General features: G+C 44.7%; 2 long non-coding RNA genes across 2 annotated transcripts; both read right to left on the minus strand.

The window, feature by feature from the left end:
• Positions 1–7,468: 7,468 nt before the first annotated feature.
• On the minus strand, positions 7,469–8,021 carry LOC120740715. The gene is made up of 2 exons (XR_005697461.1): positions 7,675–8,021; positions 7,469–7,580 (listed from the first exon to the last, which is right to left on the minus strand). It is a non-coding gene; the product is annotated as an uncharacterized LOC120740715 (long non-coding RNA).
• A 5,358-nt stretch (positions 8,022–13,379) lies between these two features.
• LOC120740714 lies at positions 13,380–14,068 on the minus strand. The gene is made up of 2 exons (XR_005697460.1): positions 13,586–14,068; positions 13,380–13,491 (listed from the first exon to the last, which is right to left on the minus strand). It is a non-coding gene; the product is annotated as an uncharacterized LOC120740714 (long non-coding RNA).
• Positions 14,069–14,918: the final 850 nt, after the last annotated feature.

The raw sequence follows: 14,918 nt of genomic DNA on the forward strand, positions 1-14,918 counted from the left end.
TGTCACGACTTGACAGCGTTTTCTTCACCTCTGAGCGGTATTCTAATATCTAGTGCAAGTCATTTGGGAGGATCTGTCTGTGGAGAGCTGGGACTTTTCACACATCCTTCCAATTTTTGTGACAAATTGCTGTGAATGTTGCAGGCGTTCAAACCTTTTCACACTGCAGAGTTTTTGTATTGAAAAAAGGGGAGTACATAACATTTAAGAACACATTTATTTTTCTAAGATCTGAAATATTTTACACATTGAATGTAAAACATTTGAGGAAGGATATGCAACTGCTTTCAGACTGGATAGATGCTTCAGGGGTTTCCTGGAGGGTGAGATCAAACTAACATAATGTGAACTTTTTGGAGGTTTTACTCTCTGAATCTGACTTTCCCAGGTTTGCACTTGAAATAACATCTGCTTACAAAACAACTAATGTGAAGACACAAATTGCTTGCCTAACTCGTGTTAGTCACAAACCACAGGGCACCAATATTTAGCAAGTACAACAATAAAACATACAATAATAAGCAAATTTCCAGCCAGCCAAGTTCAAACCCGTCATTATGTCCTTGACAGTTGTCATCTTGTGTTTCTCACTAACTTTGTGGGCAGAGAAATGAAGCTGGGGCTAATAGCTCTTACAGGGATAGACTTGCTTATTTGCTAATGGCTTCTTCTTCCTGTGGGCCATTAGATAAGCAGCAGCAGCCACCGCTCTTGAAACCAGTGTGACGTCAACCCCAGTGATCACTATCGGGCCCGCTAATGGTCTCTGAAAGGGAGAAAACACATTCAATCACATTTACTCACAATGAAAGATATGACGACGTGTTCCGCTAACTGGAGCGGAGCCGCCGTTCGTTACGCCGTGTCACAGCGCTTTGATTTTGAGTTCGATACACTGTTAGTTATTGTGCCGGCCTGTGTTTTTCCTGGATGTGCGGGGCGATCGCCTTTAATCATTAGCACAGAAAGGTACAGGCCATATTGATTTAGACGAGCGCTCGAGCCCATCACAGCGGCTCATCATTAAAAGACACATTAAAAGACAAAAAACAAACCGCTAACTGGACACCGGGACCTCACACAGATCCACAAGTGCTGCTGCTGGACCGAGTCACTGAATGCACAAAGGCTCTGCATGTGGCTGTTAGAGGCAGACGGTGAGGAAAATTTGAACAAATGAGAAATGAGGTGCCTCTACACAGATCGCAGGGCGTCTCTGAAGACTGTGTGAGGATTTGAATCATGCAATCACTTTCAAACTCCACCCAGCAGTCTTTGTAGCAGCTCAGTTACATGCACATCTTAAAACCATACATGTTGAAATATTTTAGAAAAGAATGAAATCTGGGCTCGTCTCATTTTTTTTTAGAGATGACGAAGCGTGAAGGTCTGGGTCGGTCCTCAAGTGAAGGCGTGAAAGTCTGAACCAGCTGCTGCATTTTAGAGGGAACGTGTTGTAATATGTACAGCATGCCACATTCAGATTTAACACACATTTTTTTATTTCAAATAATAGCTCTACATTGAAAGCAACTTCTGAGGATGTAAACATAAAGTAGCAGAAACTGCAGTTCCTCTAATGGCCACTTGAGGCTGACTTGACACGTGTGAGTATTCCCAACTACCTCTGCACCAAAACCAAGGCACAAACGCAGTCAAGCGGTCCAGTTCTGTGACTCATACAAGTGGAGCTGAAGCTTAAGAACCTGTGTCAGCAAACCTTTGGACTTTAACCTTTAACAATATCCAAATGGACAAATAAAAAAAATAGTCTGTGGAAAGAAACAGGTGTGCTGTATAAAACGCTCCAAGTGCTTAGGTAGAGTACAAACAACTTATATGTTACTCTCAGTTTTGGAAATTCTCACAGATTTCAGATCTTTGGATCAGCCTGATCTGTTTATTTGCTATCTGTGTGATTCTTTCTTTGCAGGGGTGCTTTTCTGAATCACACCCAGCTCGGTGAGTCATTCTGTGCAGGAAGTAAATGGCATAAATTGTTTAATTTGAAGGTTATTGTTTCTTTTTAAATAGTTTCTTATTATATTATATTACTGAATAATCAGCATAGTATATGTGGAAGAGTTTCACATCCATACTGTGAACTGTCAGTTTTTATAACGGCTGCTTGCTGCTGCTGGAGTGTCCTTGCACGATCCCCAGCCTCTCTCTGACAGACTAACTGTTTCTCCTGTGCAAACCTCTGTGACAGAAGTGCTTACTTGCAGTTTGCCTTCAGTTGTCAGGCGGTGACTTGGCTTCCTTTGTGCTCAGTCACTCTGCAGTCGTTTAGCAGCGCAGCATTCACCCGACAGCTCCTCACATCCGGACTCGCGGCCTGTCGTTAGCTCCTCTGCATATCAGAGCCATGTAATGGCGTTGCAAAAAGCCTAATTAGATCTAAATTAGCGTCACTTTCTTGACTCAACATTATGGATAGAGGATGAGGGACTAATTACACTGCTATTAATGCAGAGAGAGGTTAATGACAGGGGAGTTTGTCACCAAAAGCGAATGAGGAGGGACGTGATCGGCTCGGCTCGTTCAGCCGCCACATCTAGACCGTTTTTTTCTTTTTGCTGATGCAAGCTGTTTTGGCAGTTTGTGAGCCGCCTGCACTTTCACTTTGTTTGTGATCAATGTACACTTTATATGTGGTAAACAAATAATAACTCAGGTTTACAGGCTGTCGACTGCTCGGTAGATTAAAGCATAACTGTGGTGAGCGTCGCACGAGAGCGATGTATATGTTCGTCTGTAATTATGTGCGTAACAAATCATCAGAGGTGTCCGTCTGAACTTGGATTACAGCCGTGCACAGGTGGGGTCGTTAGCAGGATCACAATACTTTGTTATGCTGTGTGGCACATCAAGTTAATGCGTGAAAGGCCACAAGGACGTCTATTCATCAGAATCGGCCTCAATTACACTGTAAAAAATCTCCATGCAAAGACATTTTGCTGAATATCGAATCTAAAAAGGTCCGTTTCTTTAAAACAAACCAAAAAAAGGCAGTCCTCAGTGCAGTAATAAGATCTTGACAAGTGCCAGGAACATACTAATAATCTCCGCTTTCTAGCAGAAAGAGTCTTAAAGTCTGTCCTGAGAGTAGCACTACACAACTGTCAGGTGTTCCTAATAAATGGCTCAGCGATTGCATCTTTAACAAGCCTTAAAGGCTACAGAGACCAGCAGCTCAGTCACAGTCTGGAGAGTGGAGAAGCAGAGAAAGGATCTCGTTTGTAGTCTGTTTTGTGGAGGGCTCTGGTTGCTGATTTGTACACTCACATTCTCCAATTAGCCAATGAGCTGTTGGGCAGACACCCACAGGTGGAGGCCAATTATTGCTGGCAGCTATAGAGAGAAGTAGGCAGGGGGCAGAAATGAACGAATCGATTCATAAATATACAGCATCCTTATTTCTTTGTCTTTTGAACATTTCACATCATTAAACATGTGATCAAAGAGTTAATAAACAGGATTATAAATGTGAGCGGGCAGCCTTTAGCACGGTACAGTTTTCAAAGGAGAAGAAAATTAATTGAGGTCCAGCATGAAGGCATCCCTGCCTCAATGCAAACTAGAAGATTTATTCATATACTGTTGTTATTTTCCACTTTGTTGCTTTCTTTGCTTTATGTAACGATCTCTGCAGAACTTTCCTCTGTCTGTAGACGAATCAGCCCGAAGAAATATTCAGAGTTCAGTGGAAGAATTTGATTCATGGCCTTGTGTTTTTGTGTTGACTTTCAACAAAGACTGAAATTTGGTCAAATCTTTTTTTTTATTAAATCAGGACGTGAGCATGTCCTGAGGCATGATGGGCATGTTTTTAGCTCCAGGAAAACACCTGCACACAAACAGGGAGCACTCCAGGACGCTCCTGAAGCAGCAGTGCTAACCACTGTGCCGTACGTCCAACTGTTATATTCAAATCTACAGGTTAAAGGCATAAACTAGCATTTTGCACTGGTGTTTATAAAGCTCTTCTCTGCATGACAAGTATTATGATTTCCAACTGTGCTGTATGACCTAACTTAACCTCATCTTTCTCTAGCTCAGTGGTTCTTAAAGTGTGTGGCGAGACTTCTCACAGGTGGGGCACAAGTTAACTGGCAGAAAAGTCATGTGGAACTGCTGTTGCATTAGCTGCATCAAAGCTGCATCCGCGTGCGCAAGTCAACAACCACAATAAAGAAGTGTACTGAAAAGTGTGAACCTGTGGTTGGGTCTGTCGTGCATTGTTTACAGTGGTGCCAAAATCCAGAATTGGGGCACGAGAGTCTCAACGTCATGTTTGCACTTTTCAGTACACTTCTATTTTGCGGCTATCGAATTACACACGCGGCTGCAGATTTTCGGCTTAAGCCTACACACATCAACAACAACAGCAGGACCCAGTTCATTCTGCTTTAAGCCGGCGAGGTGGCTTGGGGATGCCGCTCAGGTGCATCCGCCTCCCCCGCAGCTGTGCCGCAGACCATGCCCCGCCACAGCTCTGCAGTCAAAAACAGGCTCACTGCAGCCACTGAGAGTGTATTAAACTCTCACTAAATTATATATATTTCATCTCTGTTCACAAGTTTCTGGATTTCTTTGTTTAATAAGACTAAGACTGAACTTTATTTTTCCATGTTTGGCAATGTTCACATTCTGTTTAACTTGTTGCTTTTTTGAAGAAGTGCTGCAGACTCATGAAACAGTCTAGTAACAAAAGTTACAAATAGCTGTTTGAAATGAAAGTTGTTTTTTTAAAACAAAAATTACCGAAGGATTCATTGTGAATTTATCATCTAAATAAAGTTGCAGCTATGCTTTTCTGTCATTGTTTTGTTTAGATGGGGCGTGGAAATATTTCTTTCTGCCATGTGGGGAATGATGTAAAAAGTTTAACAACCACTGATCTAGCTGAACATTTGCAATGACCTTCACACATCCACACAACATCAACTTCTTCTCTAAACACTGAACAATGCCACAAAACATAATATTTCACTAGGTCCTGTTAACTATTGTCACCATTAGCCTCCTTTTGCTGGTTGAACATTGTTTGTTGGACCCTCTCTTTCCACCATGTGACCAAAGTAGTGTTCACTGAGGGTGAGAAGCGTAAAACCTTTTTTAAAAAAAATAAATAAATAAAAAATCCTTCATTGAAAATGTTCATATGAAATTACAATGCAATGTCCCAAAAACATGGGTGATATTATAAAGTCTTACTGCCTTTCTTTCACATATCCAAAGCTGGGTTGTGGTGCAGCAGCTGAGAACAGGATTTCACAGCATTGTGAGGCCACCACCCACAGGAACATGAAGTCCAGGCGTGGTGGCAGTTAAATTCATTTTAGTTCTGTTTTATTTATATAGTGCCCAAATCTCAACAACAGTCGCCTTAAAGAAATTTATATTTGAATGTGAAGTCCCTAAAATAATACAGAGAAAAACCCCAGATTCAGACTACCTCCCATGAGCAAGTGTTTGGCAACAGTGGGAAGGAAAAACTCCTTTTTTTCAGGAAAAACTCTCTAGCAGAGCCGGGCTCAGGCAGGGCGGTTGGGGTAAGGGAAGATAGGGCTAGGACACACTGTGGATGAGAGCCAGAGATTGATAATAACTAATCATTACATTCAGAGAGGTGTATAAACACATAAGACTGCAGTGTGAGAGCGAAGTGCTCTAATGGGGTGATATGGTACTATAAGGTCATTAAAATAAGTTTGGGCCTGATTATTTAAGAAGTGTGTCCTGAGATGTAGACTATTGTGTTTCAGAAAATGAGGATTGTTTTTTGGTCCTGATCCATTTCTGGTGATGTCCTTTTTTTCATCAACAGCTTCATAATATAATTAAAAATTATTGTTATTTTCAATAAACTGTAGTTTTATTTGTTTAACTGTTACATAATACTTGTCAGAACTGCATGTGTATTTGCATTTCATTCATGCACTTAAAAAAAGATGAACACCACTGCGCAACAGGAAACAGGGTGAGATTTAACCATGTGATCGTGAGGAGCTGACTGGTGGGGGTTGAGGCCTGGGAGTCGACTCCACTCAGCCAGCAAAGCGGCTCAGCGTTTCCCTCTTTTCAATGACTTTTAATGCGACTCCATAGAGAGAGACAAAATCTGGAGCTAAACACTGAAGACAAAGTATGCAAATGAGTAATTAGTTCAATAACAGTTTCCCAAAACATCAGCCCTTAAGCAACTGCTCTGCATCTATTATAACAATTACCATACGCAGCACGGCATGATGGATCTGCCCCTCGCTGCTACCGCCGCCGCCATCCCCAAACGCAGCGTACGACTGAGCGAACAGTGTGCTAATGGGAGACAAAAAAGGGAGGTAAAAAAGCAGAGAAAACACATTCGGCTCAGCGTGACAATCAGCTCATCCCGCTGACAAAGAGAAGAGGTAAAAAAAACTCCATCTGTGGGAGGAAGTGCTGCCTTGTCGACCTTGACAGAGATAGAAATATAAATTTGACTCCCAATTAATGGACTAGTCCTTCACTTCCCAACTGCAGCACAGCCGAGATCCCATTACACTAAAAAAAAAAACAACCTTAAAAAAACCATGTAACCTGTTAAAAAAAAAAAAAAAACGAAATAGAAGTCAAAATTTGTACTACCGTGTTAAAGACTTTAACGTTCTTCTTAACTTGTCTGAAGAATTAAAAAAATAGCTAGAACTAAAATGAACTTTCATGTGTTGTCTGCTGCTGAAGCAGTTTTTTTTTTTTTTCAACATATACATGTTACTACGATTGTAGTCAACGACAGGTATCCAGGGTAGTTTGGTCTGATTTTGTCGCGGCTGGCGAGGCAGGCTTTGTGGAGGTAAAGTGAGGACCCAAGTGCAGGCAAAGGTTGGTATGAGGAGTGAGTTTATTTAAGGTGGAGATGGCGAGGACACTAAGAAATAACTAAACTGGGAAATACATGAAACTGAAACCAAAACTCATAGAGTGGCATGCAAAGGAACACAAGGACCACAGAGGAAACACAGGGAGGCTGTATCCCAATTTAGGGTCTGCAGCCTTAAAGTACGCAGCCTTAACGGTCTACAAGGGCCACGTACTCAAAGACCGCTAAGTGAGAGGCTTGTGAAATGGGACGGTCTAGCCCCCGTTGCGCTGCCCAGGTTGCCTAGCAACCGTGACACCAACCGCTGGAAACGTTTCATACAGCTTTGTTTGACAGAAATGAAGGAGAAAATTGATAAGTATCTGAGGCTGAGACCACGGGACTGTAAAACATGATTGTTGGGCTTCATTTCCTTACTGAACTGTCATTTTAAGATTAGCTAGTAAATAACAATTAGCTAATGTTGTTCATGAGACTAAAGTCATGGTAAAATGGTAAATGGCCTGTATTTGTGTTACGAGAGGGCTGTTAAGAGAGCCTCCGTACAAAAAAAGAATAGGAGTTCTAGTAGGGACCAGCAACAAACCACCACGCACACACTGCAATGGGTTACACAAAATTTATTTGTTCTTCCTCTAGGCAAACTACCGGCTGAAGACAACTCCGGCCAGGGATCCGAAGCCCAAATACCACCACGGTCCGAGTCCTTCGCCTAGTTTACAAAACAGGGGAGAGAGGGTCACTTCACGAACATGCAACCAACACGGATCAATCCTGCAGCTCCCTCAAACAGGTTTGCCACCCACCTGTTTAGACTTTAACTTCGTTCCAGGCTGGGTCTCCACATCTCCTCCCGGCAGTTAGACTTCCCAGAACTGGTCCGATTTTTCTTATTGGGGCACAGGAGGTCTCCAGTCTAGTGCTCGTTTTCCTCTTTTCCAACACGTCCTCTCTTTTCCAACACGTCCTCTCTTTTCCAACACGTCCTCTCTCAGCTCCATAGAAATGCGTCCTCCTTTCCACGTCCTCCGTTTCGTTAAAAGCAAAACCAGGCCAGGCAAAATAAAATCCTTTCCATTAAAAATGTGCACACTTTGTCCTCGATCTCCGGGGCTCTCTTACTTCACCGAAGTCCTACTAAAAACAACAACACCACTTCTTGCTTCCTCTCCCCTTTATAAAGAGGAACTCCAATCGGCCGCTCCCTGTATTCAACTCCGCCTCACTGGCAGCTGGGCTAGAGTAAAATCTCCCCTCCCACATAGGCACAACAACCGTAAGTAAACACGAAAACATGCAATAAATCCAGAACAAACTCAAAAAACAAAACCAACAAAACTTAAGGGGGGGGGGGGGGTTCTCTCCGTCCCTTCCCACCGTGCTATACTCCGTAACACCCACCCCAACTTTTTCTTAGCCCGTCCTCGGGCACTCTACTAAGTATATCGAGGTGGGGGCTTCCCGAGATTTTCACGGGCAGATCTCCTTAAACCCTCCTGAGTTGTAGGGGCGGACTTGTTGGAGGACGGATAGTGATCTGGCCCTGGCATCTGCTGTGCCATACTCCATAGGAGTAACCACTGGTCTGAGGCTGTCGCTATATCATGCGCAGCCACCATTCCTGGTTCTAGGGCGCCACCTCCCGTTTTATCATTGACGGAAGACAAGAAAGTACATATGCGTAGGCGATTACGATGGACCACTCTAGCAGGCCCATCTTTGCCTTCTGGCCGAATTCTGTAGACTGGGTTCATAGGGTTAGGCTGGCCAACTATAATTTGGATCTCTTCCTCCCAGTGTGCTGCCAGTTTACCCTGTCCGTCCCTTCTTGTCGTATGGACTAGGACCCTTTCTCCCGGGAGCAATGGTGCTGCCCTAGCCCCAACATCATACCTGTCCTTCATCCGGCCTGCAGCCTTCTGGCTGCTCTTTTCCACCATCTGGTATGCCAGCCTCAAGCGCTCATGATGTCTCCTAACCCATTCCTGCGTCGTGGTTGACTCCATGGGTCTCTTCGTCCCCATAAACAGCTCGCCTGGCAGACGAGCATTCCATCCAAACATCAGGTAATGGGGGGTGTAACCTGTAGACGCATGGACAGAGTTATTATAAGCCTGGAGCAGTTCGGGCAAACATTGTACCCACCGAGTCCGCCTCTCTTCCTCTAGGGTGGACAGCATATTTATTAATGTCTGATTGAAACGTTCACAGGCCCCATTTCCCTGAGGGTGATAGGCAGTAGTTCGACTTTTCCGACAATTATAATACTGACAGAGCTCCTTTATGAGGGCAGACTCGAAATTAGCACCTTGATCCGAGTGCAGTTGTTCTGGGCATCCAATTGGCTGAATAATATGTTTCAACAACATCTTCGCTGTGGTCGCAGCGGTCTGGTCCCTGGTAGGTATTGCCCAAGCATACTTTGTAAACAAATCAGTGGCGACCAAAATGTACTGGTATGAATCTGCCGGTCTACCTAATGTCAGGAAATCAACTGCCACGGTTTGGAGAGGTGCGTGTGTAAGAACAGGACTAAGTGGGGCCTGACCGTCACCACGACCTTTATGACGTACACACCGTTCACAGGATGTTGTCCAGTTCCGCACTCTCTTCTCCATTTGAAGCCAATAAAAACTACGGCGCAGCATCGACAGTGTCTTTGCCACCCCCAAATGACCATTCCTTTCATGGAAAGCCTTCCATGTTGGTTGCTGTTCCTCCAAAGGAACAAGGATTTGGTAGTACGCCTCACAGGTGTTGGAATCCACCCCCCTGCGGACCAGAACACCCTCCAACAACTCCAGCCGTGACCATTGTTTCATGTAGTTTAAGACTACAGTAGGCTCCTGGCGTCTCTCCTCCCCAGATGGCATCTTTCCTCGGGCCATGTAGTGTCTCACTCTATGCAGCGTGGGGTCCTGCTCCTGTAAGCCTTGCCAGCATCCTGGATCCCAATCAATGTGCACAGCCTGAACCCATGCTTTTTCGTCCACCCTCCGTGGAGGCACCAAATCCTGGGGCTGCACCTGCAATGGCATTCTAGACAGAACATCAGCATTCACATTTTCCTGGCCAGGCCGATACTTAATATCAAATTGATAATTTGCAAGCTGGGCCACCCACCGTTGCTCCACTGCGCCCACTTTTGCAGTCGATAAATGGACCAATGGATTATTATCAGTATAGACTGTGAACAGAGACCCCCATAGATAATCTTTAAATTTCTCCGTCACCGCCCACTTCAAAGCGAGCAGCTCCAGCTTAAAGGAGCTATAGTTTGCATCATCCCTTTCGGCGGGTGCTAAGCTTCTGCTAGCATAGGCTATCACACATTCCTTCCCATCTTGTACTTGAGACAGTACTGCACCAAGGCCCACTTTACTGGCATCCGTATAAAGCCGGAAGGGTAATCTGAAGTCAGCAAAAGCTAAAATAGGAGCCTCTAGCAGTTTCTGCTTCAGAAGATCAAAGGACTGCTGACAATCCTCATCCCAATTTATGGGGATATTCTGTTTTTTATTCTTCGGTACTCCCACCAGCAGCGAGTTAAGAGGCCTAGCAATACCCGCAAATCCTGCAATGAACCGCCGATAATAACCGGCAAAGCCCAAGAAGGAACGCACCTGATGAATAGTCTGCGGGGCCGGCCACTTCTGTACAGCGGCAATCTTATCAGGGTCCGGAGCCACACCCTCACTGTTCACCAGGTGACCCAGGAACTTCACCTGTTGCTGGAAAAGAACACATTTATCAGGTCGCAACTTCAGCCCATAGCCCTTCAATCTTGCAAACACTGCCTGCAGATGTTCTAGGTGGCTGTCAAAATCCGGTGAATATACTATCACATCATCCAAATATACAAAAGCGGACTCTGTGATTTGACTTCCCAAACAACTCTGCATCAACCTTTGAAATGTTGCTGGAGCATTACACAATCCAAAAGGCATTCTTTCGAACTCATACAAGCCAAAAGGAGTACAAAATGCAGTTTTTTCCCTGTCAGCTTCAGAAACTTTCACCTGCCAATACCCACTTGCTAGATCGAGGGTGGAGTAGTACCTTGATTTAGTCAGCATCGTCAAGGTCTCTTCAATTCTAGGTAATGGATGGGCGTCTTTATGTGTCACTGCATTCAGCTTACGGTAATCCACACAAAATCTCAATTCCCCATTCTTTTTCCTTACTAGGACAATGGGTGCTGCCCAGGGACTTGTACTCTCTCGCACCACCCCTGATCGGATCATATTATTCAGCAATTCTCGCACTTCCTGATACATTTTAGGGGGGATTGGCCTATACCGCTCTCTAATAGGAGGTGCCATACCTGTCGGAATAGAGTGCGTAATTACATCTGTGTGGCCATAATCCTCTTCGTCAGCAGCAAACACATCACCCCACTTCCTCAAGAGACCATTTAACTTTTCCTGCTCCTCCGTGGATAGATTCGACCGCCCTTGTGTCATAACTTCAATGTGAGGAGCTTTACCAGATGGTTCCGAGCTCACCTGGGATATGCCCACGTCAACAATGCCTGGCCTGGTTTGCTCAAACGTGACTTCAAAAGGCTCCTGAATATCGACATTTTCCGTGGAGAATGTAGCCAGGGCCTCATAACGTCGTAACGTAATAGGAAAAGGATTAAGGTTCCTTACTTTGATGGGGACCCGGCCTCTATAGACAGTTCCTAGCGATCGAGCAACGGCAACTGTACTAGGCCCTTCCAATGGCTCCACCAAGATACATTGTCCTTTCCTCAGTGTCTGTGGGGCCCTAGCCCAAATCACCTGCTCACTGTGCTCAGGGATCCTCACCGGGTGGCGGTAAGCGGGTCGCAGGGTCCCTACTTGTGATACGGGGACCGCTGCCTGAATTCTTTGACAGTCCTGAAAAGCAGATGCCCACGCTTGTTGAGTGTCTACAGTCGAGCCAACCGGCCAGGTCTGGGTCTGTGTCTGAGGTTTCAAAAAAACACATCCCAACATGGAACGATGATGTTCATACCTAATATAGGTAAGGCATTAGAATTATTGGGGTCATCCTTTGAAATCACAATTCCCATATCTTTCAAGGTAATGTCTCCCACCTGTACTTCAGCTAACACATAGCCCACGTAAGGAATAGCCAATCCATTCGCGGCCTTCAGCTTTAGCCAGTTAAGATCACTCTCTTTCCCCGGCTCCTGTTCACCAAACAATCTCCTAAAACAGGCTTGTGGCATTAATGTTACATTGGACCCAGTATCCAGCAAAAATGTCACTTCTTTACCATCAACGAATACTTCTACTTGACGGCATGCCCCTAAAAATTGAGGGTGGTTTAACTGGGTTGGACCACTATCATCCTTTCCAATCACCTGGGCCATAGCGACTGGATTTACTCGTTTAAAGCCATCTGAGATGAAGTGCCCCGACACTCTCTTGCCATGTGTCCACTAACTCCACACCTACTACAAATAGGCTGCCCTTGCTCATCCCACTTGTGCCGTGGTCGCTCCACCAACCGTGGAGTTTGCTTTGTCACCGGGGGTGGCTCGGACACTTCAACACCTCCCCTATATTGAGGGGAACTAAGGTTCCGCCTTTCTCGCTCACCTCTAGGAGCTGCAAACGTCCGTGGCATTGGTGCTGGTCGGACAAATTCCCTCAGCTCCTCCTGAAGGGTATTTTTAAGATCCATAATTTGCTCCTTCATTTCTGCGAGGATCTCCACTTTGAATTTATCTTTCCAATTCAAAGTATCCTGCCACTTTAAATCCCCTCTTACCACAGCACAAGCGGAGTCCTCATGTACGCCATGCAGCGCATCCGCTTCCAATTGCAGAGCCTCCTTACGCACCTGTTTAAATGAGAGGTTAGGATCGTGCCTTAATAAACGCCGCAGATCACGCTGTATCTCACCCTCCCTAAGACCCAAGACAAACTGATCACGCAGATGCAGGTCGGCCCGCCGAAGATCTTGTGGCTCTTTTGTCTGCAGGCGATGGCCCAACTCCCTTAAGCGTAAGGTAAACTTTCTAATAGGCTCTTCTGTCCTTTGTCTACATTCATAAAACATGGCACGCAGGGTACCCACAGCTGTTTTGTCCCCATACAGTTCTTTAAGCTGAAGAAAGATCTTATCTGGCGTATCCCGCTCCGCTTGTTCCAGAATAAGAATTTCACGTCGTGATTCTCCTCCTAATGCACTCAATACAAAATCACATTGCTGTTCTATCGACCACTTCTGAGCACGGAGCATTGCGCTAATTTGACTCTCCCAATCTTCATAACTCGTATTAAGCCCACAAAATTTTGGTACCCAGGGCGCACCAATAAAAAATGGTGACACCATATTCCTGGTTTCAGATAACTCATCCGCCATATTAATCAGTCTAAGGCAGGTAGGTTTGTATACTGGTCACAAATCCTGTCGACAAACGCCAAATGTTACGAGAGGGCTGTTAAGAGAGCCTCCGTACAAAAAAAGAATAGGAGTTCTAGTAGGGACCAGCAACAAACCACCACGCACACACTGCAATGGGTTACACAAAATTTATTTGTTCTTCCTCTAGGCAAACTACCGGCTGAAGACAACTCCGGCCAGGGATCCGAAGCCCAAATACCACCACGGTCCGAGTCCTTCGCCTAGTTTACAAAACAGGGGAGAGAGGGTCACTTCACGAACATGCAACCAACACGGATCAATCCTGCAGCTCCCTCAAACAGGTTTGCCACCCACCTGTTTAGACTTTAACTTCGTTCCAGGCTGGGTCTCCACATCTCCTCCCGGCAGTTAGACTTCCCAGAACTGGTCCGATTTTTCTTATTGGGGCACAGGAGGTCTCCAGTCTAGTGCTCGTTTTCCTCTTTTCCAACACGTCCTCTCTTTTCCAGCACGTCCTCTCTCAGCTCCATAGAAATGCGTCCTCCTTTCCACGTCCTCCGTTTCGTTAAAAGCAAAACCAGGCCAGGCAAAATAAAATCCTTTCCATTAAAAATGTGCACACTTTGTCCTCGATCTCCGGGGCTCTCTTACTTCACCGAAGTCCTACTAAAAACAACAACACCACTTCCTGCTTCCTCTCCCCTTTATAAAGAGGAACTCCAATCGGCCGCTCCCTGTATTCAACTCCGCCTCACTGGCAGCTGGGCTAGAGTAAAATCTCCCCTCCCACATAGGCACAACAACCGTAAGTAAACACGAAAACATGCAATAAATCCAGAACAAACTCAAAAAACAAAACCAACAAAACTTAAGGGGGGGGGTTCTCTCCGTCCCTTCCCACCGTGCTATACTCCGTAACATTTGTATAGCGCTTTACTTAGTCCCTAAGGACCCCAAAGTGAAAGAGGCAATTCTGGCAAAATATGAGCTCACTGCTGACACCTACAGACGCCGCTTCAGATCTCTGAAAGTTGAACCAGGTGAGACGCCACGTGAACTTTATGTAAGATTGGAAGACCTGTTTTCAAGATGGATTAAACCTGAAAAATCAACTGTAGAAGAAATATCTGAGCAGATAATTCTGGAGCAGTTTTTGAGAATGGTTAACCCAGAGCTGGAGATTTGGATACGTGAGCATGTGGATGACCAAATAAAGACATTTTAGAGAGATTTACAGAAATCTGGAATGAAGCATGCTCTTATGTCTTCGTCTGTAACTGGAGTAATGTTTGAACTAGCTTAGGTAGCATTTTAGCTTCGTGATAGCACTTTTACAGAGGATATTGGGTTTCAAATTAATTCTAAAAATGTTATAAGCGTTTGCATTTGGACGGTTAAATAGGCAAAAAATTCTCTAAACATTTGTACTTGTTGCCAGGTTTGTGACATACTTGAGCCTGTAGCTCTAACATGTGCCATGATTTATGATTTATGATTGCTAATACGTAGCCAGTAACTCTATCAGGTTGTTGGGTAAATGACAGAAAGGCATTTTCTCTTAGAAAAGCTTCATTTTTTTGTTCTCACAGTTTCTTGTTTTCTTTACTGGAAAAAACAAACAAAACAGTAATGCAGGTTCACTTAGTTTCAGGATGGTTGCTATGCGTTTCCATGGCTACAAAATATA

The sequence above is a fragment of the Simochromis diagramma genome, unplaced genomic scaffold, assembly GCF_900408965.1.
Source record: "Simochromis diagramma unplaced genomic scaffold, fSimDia1.1 OVJJ01000433.1, whole genome shotgun sequence".
Taxonomy (NCBI): Eukaryota; Metazoa; Chordata; class Actinopteri; order Cichliformes; family Cichlidae; genus Simochromis; species Simochromis diagramma.